Below are 13,345 nucleotides of genomic sequence, written 5' to 3'. Positions count from 1 at the left end.
GCACACACACGTACATAGACAACACACACCCCTACACACAGAGTCTCCAGAGAGGACAGAGGAGGGGTGGGTTGACCAGATGGAGCAGCCTGCTTCTTGCTGAGCGAGCTTGACGACAGCTGAACAGCTTGAGGTGCACCGGAGTGGCAGGCCACAAACACACACACACTCGCAGGACACATATCATACACGAGTATACTGGCACAGGCAAACACACACCAACGCACACTAACTCGCATTCATGTTTGTGTGGATTTGCTCACACAGAGACCCAGAGCCACCCACATGGATTGTCGCCCTCACACATGTGCACTCATTTAGACATGTGAAGAGGGAGTGAACACCCTCCGACTGAAGCCAACACACAACACACACATTCCATCAGACAAGGCCTTCAACCAGCAGGCCCTTTTTTGTTACGTATAATCAAGAGCTATAGTGCCACTGGTAGTAATGGCTTATTGGCTTGTTTCTCTTGATAGCCACTTCTTCCCTCTCCCTCTCTCCCTCCCTTCATCTTCACCTCCTCTATCTCCTCCTCCTCCTCCTCCTCTCTATCCTTCCATTCCTCCTTTGCTACGAATCGTGACTCTCCAGTCAGCCTATTCCCTGTGATTAGGGGCTTTGGATTCCAGCCTGCATGCATTTTAAGGCCCGGAGGCTTTGGAAAAACCAGCCGTCTTTTTCAATCCAATAAAGAACGGCGAGTGAGGGCGATCCAAAAAAGCGAAGCGAGCGAGTTGTACACAACTCTTATGGTGAATAACCAAAACAAAAAGAAACATAAAACGCAAGGGAGAAAGAAAAATAAACGGGGCCTCCTGGTTGAATGAAAGCCAGCGCACTCTGCCCGGTGCCAAGAAGAAGAGCAGTCTGGTGTTACAGCAGTCTGGCTTGGAGGTCATCTTTTTTATGCTCCTTCTTAGTTTTGGTGCACGCTTGTCACTCTTTTCCCATGATTAATTGCTCTGGTGTTTTGTCACTGGAACTCCTTAATATATACCCACTGTGTGTGTTTGTGTTTTTTTGTTTTTCCACAAGTGCCTCCCTCATTTTCTGAGTTTCTTCTATTCACATGCCCTGAGAGGCAAGTTTTCACTTATACCTCTATCATGCACTCCAGATGCCCGAGAGGGTGAATGTTTTCACCCCACCTCTCTCTCAACATTGCATCTACTGATTTTCACTGTGTTCCAAACCCCAAATGATTATCACAGGGTGTGTTCAACAAGTTCAAACTCATTATTCTATACATATTTCATCACAAACGTGTTTGGAAAGACTGAACAGATACAGAAAAAAAATCAGTCTAGGTCTAACTGATCAGTCAAATGCTGAACAAAATGATGTTCGACAATAATAATTAATTTTCTGTTTCATTTGGTGCTTGATTTAACTAGGACCGATTTAGAAATTGAGCATTTTTTGTTTCAAATCCAGAAATCTAGGTGAGCCTGGTAAGACCTGTCTGACTGAATCTGTAGAAAACCTTTGGAACAGAATGGCTGCAAGTGAGGATAGTTGGCCAGTGATGGCGATTTCTTGGCAAATACACACCATGGAAAATGGCTACTGGGTGTGCTCATAAATGGAAAAACAATAGAGGGAATAATTTTGTGTGTCTTCTCATGGGAACTTGGCATCTTCAGCAGTTTCACATTTCTCGCCTTGTAGCTCTAAAAGGAAGATGCACAGACTGCAGACTGTGAAGATGTGAATAGAAAATACATAAATACTCAATACCAGGGTCCAAAGCCAAGAGGAGTTAAGTCAAAACCCTGTCAGACAAGCCCTAAACAATATAATAAAAAAAAAACATGACTAGAGAGTGAGACCAGACTTGAACCTGGTTCAGGATTACATAGTCACAAACACTTGGAATTCCATAAGTGGATTACAATAGTAAAACATCTATGATGTGGCTGTGTCTGGCTGGTGGAGTGTAAATCACAAAAACTGGCAGTGTTCTGTCTTATCCCAGTCACAGAGGGCTCTGAACAATGAACTGCTGATTCAAGGGCAGTAGGCAGTGCAGCACCCACCATTACTGCCAAAGTGCTCTTGAGCTAAGTGCTCAGTGTCCAAACTGCTGCGTGAAGCACTGAGTCTGCAGTCTGAGCCTTTTCTCACGGCCTCTCTCGCTCTCTCTCTCTTTCTCGCTCTCTTTCTCTGAGTATAAATTGTTCCCCGGGTCACTGTGACTGACACCAGCTCCACAGCCCTTGGCATGGGCCAATATGATACATTCATCTGTCTCCATTATGTCTGTACACCCCACCATCCCTCCACCATCCCACCCACCCACCCACCAACACACACACACACACACACACACACACACACACACACACACACACACACACACACACACACACACACACACACACACACACACACACACACCGCCCTCCAATGGCTTTGTCATCAGCTTGTCAGACTCATCTGTCGATCAGACTCATCTGCTCTCAATGTGGTTTAGCTTGGTGTCCCTGTGTGTGATTGTGTGTGAAGGATGAGGGGTGTGGTCTCCTAGTGTTACTCTCGTACTATGTGATTATGTATGTAAACAAGCTCTCTCTCCCTCTCTAGCATGTCACCGCCCCTTTAAGTTGAAGCAGGAGAGTAGAGCTATGCCTCTCTCTCTCTCTCTCTCTCTTTCACCCTCTCCCCCTTGGTCCATGTAGTGTGGCACACAGCACAACAATACACAATATTGGTGTGTAAAGTGGTAAAATGACAAACACACAGAGGAAATAAAAGACAGGGAGTCGGAGAGAAAAGGGTCTTGTTTATGCATTAGTTGCAGGACTTAACCCCCCCCCCCCCCACCACCACCACCACCACCACCACCACCACCACCACCACCATCACTCTACCACCACTTAAAATCAGCGTGGGTACTGCAGACAGAAAAACAAACAAACCCAATGCCCCCCCACACCACCACCACCACCACAGACACACACCATCGCCACTTTTCTGTTGCTGTTTTGAATACTGCTGCAGAATAATTTGCTTTTGTTTTCTACAGTCTCCTAAAATATGACATTTTTATGCATTCCAAGGCATGAATCTGACTCCTACGCACGCATATAGGGTACATGACAAGAAATTGCACATGGACTCCACACATAAGCATGGTGTTAAATCAGGCAGGGATGGATGACTAGCTGGTGGTACCCTGCTGTGAAGGAATGTGTGTAAAAAACAAAAAAAGAGCATTTAAAAGGGTTTACCAGCTGTCTGACCTCTGACCTTTGACCTCGGTGCACCACCCCTCCTCAGTTCCCATTCCTCACCAGGCTCTCTGAAATTCATTCTCAAGTCGAAGGCACACAAAGTGATGTGGGGGGGAGTTGCAGTGGGGTGTTTGAATGGATGGTGGTGCTGAAAGCAATGATTGCTAACTTTGTGGACACACAGATGTGTGTTCTCTCACATATTATGTGAGAGAACACACATCTGAGGAAGCTGTGCATGTGCGGCCACTGTTTGAGCCTCATCTTATATAAGTGAGAGTGTTTGGTGGAAACTCTGCTGTGTTATCATCACCGACCTTTCTCCTGGCTTTCGCCCATGTGTCTATACCCCTCGTCCACAATATCCTTCTGTCTGCCGCACAAACAAAACCCTGTACTCCAGCGGGTGGGAGGAATGTAAGACCAACGGATAACACTGGCTCTGTGTCTTAATAATTTATTGTGGAGGAATACATTAATATGGACCATGGCATGTTATTACCTCCCACTGAATCCCACCCCCCGACAACATCTGCCAACCACTGGCTGAACCCTCTACAGGTCACATGAGTCGGCCTGAGCCTCAGTGTACTGCCAAAGGACAGGGGACTTTTCGCACTCGGCTGTCTGATGGTTATCTAGAAACAGGGAGGGGATTTCTGGGGGGAAAAAAATAAGTCCTGAGCTTCCAAAAACACAATAGCTGAAATTGTCTGAACACATCTCTGTCTCTTGCTTCACTCCACTTCAGTTCAGTTCACAGTTAATTTCAATTAATTTAGTCCAATTTTTTGAAAAATTCCAGCATGATAATCCACTTTGTGCTGATGCCACTGTCCATTGTGGTTTCTCTTGTTAGATTTGCCATCATCACAGATTGGGATTATGATTCCTGTCAATGTTTGTTTTGTTTTCCTACTTTATTCCCTTATATGTATTGTTTGGTTTCATGTAGTTTAGTTGAAAGTCCCGCATCAAAGTGTCACACTTGCCGCTGTCTGTTCCTCGCCTTTCTTTTAAAGCAGCCTTAAAAACCAGTTGTCTTTCCTAGGCTTTCAGAGGTAGTGCTGGTCGTTGGGCTGTGATGAGTGGACTGACAGGCGGAAAGACAGTGTGGGTCAGCCATTCCATCTGTCTCTGCTCTTTACAATCCTGTGTGATTGACAGGAGGTTCAGACACTCCTCTAACCTCCAGCCCAAACTGGATGTAACCACAGCCTTTCTACACACGGGGTTGCACAACGCTAATTGCAGTGGTAGCATGTTTATCTTCTTTGTTATACACTGAAACCATATAATCGGATTCTGAAAAATCACTTTAATCATGTAAAAATGAAATGCAGCAATTGTGTGCAGAGACACACTAACTAAACTAAACTGAAATGTGTGAGCAGCTTAATCCCACATGGGAATACCTGTCGCAAATTGAGTGATGTTCAATTTGGTGTCTTGTGGATTCCTGCTGTGGTACATTGAGGCTTGATGGCAGTGGGGATTTCAAATTTCTGACAGAGATCAATAATGTTCATGTTCACTCCTCTTGCAGTCAATAAGCAGGTAATAACACAAAAGAGTTCAAATTAAAAATGCACCTTCCCTAATCACACATGGAAAAATCTTAATCTCAGAAACTCTGAAGTGAGGTTACTAAATACCACTTAACCCGCTGATGGGCTTTGGCCCAGTTTCAGAAGCAAATTACCATGATTAACTCTATTTTCAATTAATTCCCTGAGAAAAGAAAAAAAAGCAAAAAAGAGAAAGAAAGAAAAGACGGAGCCTGTAAAAGATGACCACCCTTGATGAAAAGAGGGGTTCTTATCACCGGCGCCAACAGAGTTTGCCTGTGTATGTTTGAGTGTGTTTCAGTCAGTGTGTCTTTGTATGTGAATGTGCAAGTTTTATATCTCTCTGCCTTGCTCTCTCTTTTCCTGCTCTTGAGAGGCACAGGATTAATCAAAAAAGCAGATAGGACAAAAGGAGCCCAAGATATGAACCTTGAAAAAAGCAGTCTTGCTTCTGCAATCACTGTGGCCTCATATTATATTAAACTGAAGGATCACTGTCAAACCAGGTGAGAATTACATTTTGAAACCTGAGTTTGAAAAGGCATTAGCTGGACCTAATTTATTGCAGACGGATGCTGCTGGCTGAGGGCCATGTGTGTAGTTTTCCTTAAAAGACACACTGCTGTTACACATTTATTACAAGATGATTGTAGTTGTCATTTCTCTAAAATTAACTGATCATTTCTGAAGTATTTAACCCTCCAGAGCACAGGTGTAACTCTCAGATACCACATGACCAATCTCTTTAGCTGTAGTTGTTGAGTTAACCCTCTATGGTACCTTGTTGCCCTCAGGCAACATACCACTTTTTGGCCTGTCACATCTCCACAATTCATCCCATTTAATGCTGTAATACTTTAAAAAAGAGAGGAGACCTTAGAGAACCAATAACAATGCTTTAATTTATCACATGACTTTCAAGAAGCCATACTGAAACCCTTTTTTGCAGACCTTTTCAAAGGAAACAGGTTTGCCATTTTGCTCCACTAAAACGGTCTGAAAACATAACTTCCTGGCCCTTTTTCATCTGGAAAAAAATATATTTACACTAATAGATTAGTAAAGTTTAATATTTAATAGTTCCATGCAATTTATTTACTTATTAAATAATGGAAACTTGTTAAAATGCACCTGTTGCCCGAAAGCAACAACGTACCATTATAGAAAATTGCAACGTTGCCTTGAGGCAACACTGGACCATTATGGAATCAATATTGCATTATGAGACTATGGTAGTGTGTGTTTAGGTGTAAATATAATGTTCAAAAACATATAATTCATCATAATTTAGTTTTTTATCCTTAATACATTTTATTTTGAATGCAGTAAAGTAAACATCAGGCTATTATGATGATGATGAGGAAGATGAGAATGAGAATTGGGATGAGGATGAGGCCAGTGAAGGTGAAAGTCTACAGAGACTGGTGTTTCTAATACAGTATATGACGAACCGTAATGGTACAATGTTGCCTACAAGCAACAAACCCCAAAAACTTCCAAAAATAAATAATTTTTAAAAATTTCTTTAGATTATGTTTATTTAGTCTATTTTGAGACATAAAAACACTCCAAACATTTTTTTCCCCACTGGCATCATAGTGCGTACCATAGAGGGTTAACAGAATATGTTTTGTGCTCTTCAATTTCCATTGTATTACTCTTAAAAGGAAACTCTTAGCTATCACATGCTCCTGATGGTAGATTATTCTTCACTAATCATTTGCTGTGTTGAATCTCTTGTGCAAAAGCTACACTTTGTACACTTTTAATTATTTTGTGTTGCTACATCTCTCCGTACACATAATTTTCAAGGTCTAGGCTATATATTAAATTGACAAGAACTTCGGTTTTACACTGAGCAATCATTTCAGATTTTTAAAAAATCACACTCAGTATTCATTTTTCCGTATAAAAAAGATTGTATCATCTCTTTTTACTTTTTACTTTTAAAGCAAATGGCCAAAGATAGCTCCTGCTTCACTCAGTTGTGAATTTGCTTAACATGCCAGCTGTCATTTCGTTGTGTAGGTGTCACAGCTTTTTCAAATGGTATGTCTCTCCTTTTGGAAAATGAAACTTCTCAAACCACACAGCAAATGTTACACGGTGAGCCTTGCCAATTACACAGAGGAGTTTTTGAGATATTTTCTAAGCGCCCTGGTCTGCCAGTCTTTGCTTCCTCCGCCTCCTCTTCGATCACTTTGAATAATCTCATTCCCCCACCATCCGCATCCCATTTCCAGAATGAATATGAAGCATGCTTCCTGAGCTGTCCCGGCTGCCCTTCAAAAACTTCTTTCCCCCTTCTGTGATTTTTTTAAAGGGCATTCAAGCCTTTGGCCAGTCGGTGTGATGCTTGTCTGACTCTGTTGGCACAGGACCAAAAACTGATGTCACCCATCCAACCCCTCCTTTCCCCAGTTCTACACAACAGCTTTCCTCACACACACACCACATCCCCAACCAATTGCCCTTTTATTGTCAAGGACTGTCTCACACCACCCGTCCCACCTTCCCTGGCTTCCAACTGTGACCTGTGCTGTGTCCTATAATTAAATGCCTCCCCCATATATAATATGTAGCAGCACCCTCCCTTCCCAGACTCTTTCTAGCCAAGGTGATGGCCGTCACAGACAGTGCCACCTGTAACCTTTGGCCTTTCTGATTGTTGGCAGCCAGCACCGACAGACCAGGAGAGGCAGAAAATAAAAACAAAAATGTTCCTGTGTGTGCGTGTGTGACTGGTTTGTGTGGATTTCATCTGCCAACTTGTGGCGTCACAGTATGGAGAGGTTACACAGGAGACAGATAGTGTGTCACCCCTCGGTGGTAAACAAAATGGCTGTGCAATAAAGTCCGCATTTAGGAGGTCAGCTTGCCGTCCAAGCCTCCCAACTGCCAATCCGTTCGCCCTCGCTGCACGACCCTGATGCTTGCTGCTGTGCACTCAACCTCAACAGAGGTGGATTTCAGCTAAAAGCCTCACAGCCCTTGGTGTTTTATTGGAGGGACAGTGCAGTCTCATAATGTTCAGAGTAAACCCATTTCCAGCCGATCGAACTCAGGGCAACACCTGGAGAGAAACAAAAGGTTGAAGATTCAGTCGGCTCCAGGTAATTTGCTCTGAAATCTTTTTGTAAACGTCCATTTCCTCTTGGCACTAGTCCGACACAACGTTTTTTTTTTGTTGTTGTTGTTCCCCACCAAAAAGCCATGAAACGGTGAGCTGAAGGTGATTTTCTGGAGCAGAACTCTCTGTTAGTAGGCAAACTGGAGCTCAAGTGGCTTGTAAGAGTCCAAAGAAAGGTTATGGTGCTCCCAAGGGGAGAGCAGATGGCCGACACAAGGTGTCTAGAGGCGTCAAGCACCATTTCTGGGCCTTGGAGGTTGGGAACAGTTGAGGGCAAAGGCTCATGGGAAAGCTATTCCAAGGAGAGGTTGCTTAGGCAGGGCGTTCCGCAGTCTCTTTATGAGGTCACGGTAGTGCAGGTCTGCAAACAGCACTCACTTTAGGCAAAAAAAGAGGTGCTCATGCAATGCCATAAGTTATATAACCTAATTCACCAGTGATTTGCTTTGGAGGTACAAACGTCCAAATATCAGTACAGGTTGTGTTCAGGGTGACACAGGTTCCCTGCATCCTGCAAAATCCAAAGGTATGTGAGTCACATACACTGGAGGTTTTGATTTCCCCATGATTGAAAACATCAGTTCCTCTAAAAACACTGTCCATTCCACTGTTAAAGTGTTTTAAACATTCTCCACCTCATAAAAAAATAATATATTGTTAAATTTACTGTCAAATATCTGCACAACCTACTACTTGTTGCACAGTTACAATATGTCGACTAATATCTACCGTAATGTAAGTCAAAGCTGATGCTTAAGATGGTAATGTCATGTGCAACATACAGTATTTGAACGGGTTTCCTTGGCATAAGCTCCTCTCCTTCCACTGGGGATTCCCTTTGTGTGGTGGTTAATGACAGGTGCGCCTTGTTTCATATTCCTGTGACACAGATTTCCCAGGTTGGAGTGGATGGCAATGAAAGAGTGAAGCAGGGGGGTAGATACACACTTGGGCATTTACATAATAGTCCTGCAGTTCCATGCAAATTCATGTGATTCCCTACCAAACATCTGCAATGCAAGCATACTTAAGTATGCATGAGCTGGAGGAGGGAAGGGAGGGAAATAGAGGAAATGAGGGAGAGGAGGGGGAGAGGGTTAGATGGAGAAAACGAAAACAGAGATGGAGGATTTGAAGGACGACTAGTTTGATCAGGGGGATATATTTAGAAGCCAAACACATGCATACACACACACTAAACACGCACTTCTCTTTCTCTGATACCACCTGTATGTCTTACCATGCTTAGCTATCACAGGACAGTGTGCCCAATGGTTGGGTGTTTCCTTTTTTTTTCACCATGGTAGGTTTTTCCTTAAGACGTAGTCAGTGTTGTGATGCAGAAAAAGTATAAAGGTGAGCAAGGGAGGTGGAGAGAAAGAAAGAGAGAGCAAGGAAACCTTACCAATGACACATGGAATCACTGTTAAGATTTCAGTTTGGTGAAAAACAGATGGTTGCCATAGACTTGTTTTATAGCTGGGGTGGGGTGTGGGTGTGTATGTCTGTGTGACTTGATATACCTCTGCTATGCACATTACACATAGGTAGAGACCCAATAAATTATATGGACACAGTTAAATTAGCTCACACCAAATTATTACATACTTAAATACCAAATGCACATATTAAAGTGTAAAAAAAGAGCAAAACAAAATCATCTGCATACATAAGTAAACAGGTGCAAATATACACTGCTACAGATTGCCTATAGAACAGTGTGTTCAGATGCTGTTTCTTCACACATAAATATGCCTCATACATGTAGCCTATGCACACAGATTAGTACTGTTCACAGAGGCAGAAATACACAAGCACTAACACTGACATATAGTACAACGCATACAAATGGGCTAGTCTTAACACACACACACACACGCACACACGCTGATACGATGAATGGACCTGGTTCTTACATCTCTGTGTTGTTGGTCATCTGTAGGATATGAATCAATGAAAGGCAGTAAAAGGCTGTAACTTGGGGCTGACGCATAAAAACTTCATCTGAGGTGAAAGACTGCAGAGGGAGAGCGAGCAGCTGAAGGCTGAACATAAATAGCAGCCAGCTGCGTTTAGACATGAAAAAGGCAGTATTGGCTGAATTTTTTATTTTTATTTTTATTTTTTAACTTTTTTTCAGTCCATCATCATACAGCAAAACGGCACATTTGGCTTATTTTCATAACAACTACTGGAACAGCCTTGGTCATCTTTTTTTTTTAATTCTAAATAAAAAATGGACAATAAAAAGGTAATTTCATGTCATTCCTGTGGATTTTATGTCAGCCAAATCGTTTTCAAATAGGCTACACACAATATTGTGAAGTTTAGACTGTTTTACAACATCTACCCTTTATGGGAATGCTGTATTGTGAGATCTGTGGTCCTAGTCTGAATTTGTGCAATTTATCAGAGCAACCACAACTCTAAAGTTCCAGCACACTACTTTTTGTATCAGACTTGTAGGAACTGGAGCAGGTCTTGGTGTTTGGAACATCGTACACAGAAAATAACATGTCATTACATAAAAACTAGACAATGACTACCTTTATGTAGTTTAGAAAGTACATCAGTATACAGTAGCCCTACTATCTGGCTACCAGTAGTAACAGTATGTTATAGCTATTTTTATCAGCCATAACAACATTACATCGCTCGTCACAGACTACTTAGAGTCATGTACTTAAGTCTTCCACTGCTCTCAAACACCTGTTGATACGGAGTGTGTAAAGCGTTTAGGGGAGAACAGTAAACCATTTTAAGATTAAGGTTTTCCTTTTTCACACAGCTGCAATCCACTAGTGCTCTGCTTGCTCAGCTAGCAACTGTCACTCAACAGTTAGCCATTAGCCAGCTGTTGGATAAGCAGTTCTAACACGAATTATCCCCCAGTCTAACCCTGAGAAGTTCTGCTTTCATTTAACAATGTGCTTCTTTGTGGTCAACAACAACATGTGAAGTTGTCTGTAATTATGTAATGTTTATTGAACAAAGTAACTGATATAACATTAGCTACTAATGGCAACATTAGCCACTTTGCACAGCTGGATGTACATTCTGCCTAGGACTAAAACATTGACTTGGTGAAACTTCTTTGTTGTCTTGTTTTTGAAGACATCATTGACCTTTTCTCTGACACAAACACAACTTTCTGAAGCAATTACTAAGTTGTTGGAATTTCAGGAGTTAAAATGACCAGGCTTGTCCTATAAGCAGCTTTCGTGGCATTTTAAAAGTAATTGAAAGACCTATGCCAGACTTACTGTATGTCATATTAAACAAGAGCACTGATGTAGCGGCACCAGTTGCCAATAAAGTCCTAATTTAAAGACAATTAACTTGTGCAGGCCTTGACTTATTTTTCAGCCCTATTCCACTTTACAGAAAAATACTAGACTTATTGTCCTTTACTTAATATTGCATTCACATTAGCTGCTCAAATCCTTCTAAGGTTTCTCTGAGAGTCACTAAGAGGCTAACGTTAGGCTAAGAATCAAAACCAACCTTGTGGCTGTTTTCCTTGCAGAGGCCATTGTAAGCTTCCACTCAGTCTGATTCTTAACAATTATGGATAGGCTTAGTGACTATTAACTACCTACTAATTTTAAAATGTGCAGAGATTATGAAGGTTTTAATCTCTTCCTTTATGTGTTAGGAACTTCCCCCCAAAAAATAGGGAAACCCTTTTATATTTTTCCAAGGCAGTTAAAGGTCCTACCAGATGGGTGAATATCCGACAGCAACATTCCTACCGGGCCACAGCAGGGAGTCACTCAAAACAGACTCTGTCAAGGTCCTGGAGACATAAATCGGATATTGGTGAGACATCCACTCTAACCAGAAAGAAAGAAGCAGAAGCCAAACAATGCAAAATCATACTCCTGCAGAAAGTCCGCCTTTTTGTTGGAAAGGCGGAAGAAATATCACTCTTTTTGAAGTTGTACATCAAACAATCAATTTTGATCATCAAGCCCAACCAAACTGTGTTTTTAACTGTGTGTGAAGTGAGCTTACTGCTCACCTCATGAAAGGGATTATTAATGTTGTCCCTCAGGTGATAAGTTTTCCTCTTTGTGAATAGCTACAACTTCACATCTTCACAGTGTGTGTTTTGGAACAAGTGTAACAGTATAGTGTGTTGTGGAAGGAAATAGCGTGGTCCTTTGAAGTCACGTTGGTCTCGGGGTCTCTTATCAAGAAATCTATGTATATACTCGCTTGTACTCTCAATCACTAGGATTCACTTCCTCCTTTTTAATTTTTCTTGGCCAATTGTGTGTAGATGTGCATGTGCACACACTTTATACCTATTGGTCTTGCTCTCATTTCACGCTCATGATGGAAATTCCCATCACTCCTTCCCTTCACTGCCTTTCTCAGTCTCAGTAATCAAATGCATTAGTATCAATATTGCATGGGGAAACGAGCTGAATTTAAAACTTGACCATGTCAAAGTGTGAATCCCTGATAGCCAGTGACTGCCACCACTCCGTAGAAGTTTTGCCGCCATTTTGGCTGTAATTACTGAAGCTTGACGACGGGTTAATATCTGGAGAGCTGCACTGTTTTCACAGGGAGTACAAATTCAAGCTTTAGAATAAAGCCATTTCCCATCACAGGGAATAACCTACAGTTTCATGAATAGTGTTACTGCTACTGCAACGTTTCAGTATTAATTAAAAGAATTTTTGACAACATTTAGTATTACTATTTTACTAGATCACTAGTTTAATATAGTGCATTATGGTGCATACTTGAAGGTTTTCTAAGTGTTAGATGTAAAATATTCAGAAAGATACCCAAAAAAGTAGACAATGCTCTATTATTTTTTAGTCTCTTTACGACTGGATTTACACCTTGTTTATGTAAATGTGTCATTCATTCAGTGTTTAAAGCTGGTTTGGTAGATCAACTTATGAGAAAATATGCTCAACCTAATGTCATACAGCATTGTTTCTAATGCTAACAACATTAACCTTTGTGCAGTTGGGAGTTTACTGGTAAGAAAACCTGGGTATCTGGGAATGTGATTTGAAAATGTGGCCCCCATTGTCAGAGGCCTGATGTAAATACTAATAGTCACACTGACATGTCTGCTAAACATAATCACATGCAGTGCCCTCTTGATCAAAACCTATAATGTGGAAGCAGCTGAAGTAATGGTTAGGTGGTTTTATCAATCGATGGGCCTCTTCACCATATTGCGAGAACGCAGAGGACTCAGTCTTTCCTCTTCCCATTTCTAGAGGCAAAGTGATGAATGCTTTTAGCAAGTGTTGACAGGTTTTCCCATGGAGGCGGTAACAGCAGGAGAAACATGCTGTGCTTCCCATACCGTGTTGTACTTTTGAGCAAAGTAGTGCTTTAGCGACACATCTTTTTTCCAAGCTGTTAAAGGGTTAAAATTT

The sequence above is a fragment of the Trachurus trachurus genome, assembly GCF_905171665.1.
Source record: "Trachurus trachurus genome assembly, chromosome: 4".
Taxonomy (NCBI): domain Eukaryota; kingdom Metazoa; phylum Chordata; class Actinopteri; order Carangiformes; family Carangidae; genus Trachurus; species Trachurus trachurus.
The sequence above is the reverse complement of the archived record's forward strand: the minus strand, read 5'-3'. Positions refer to the sequence as shown.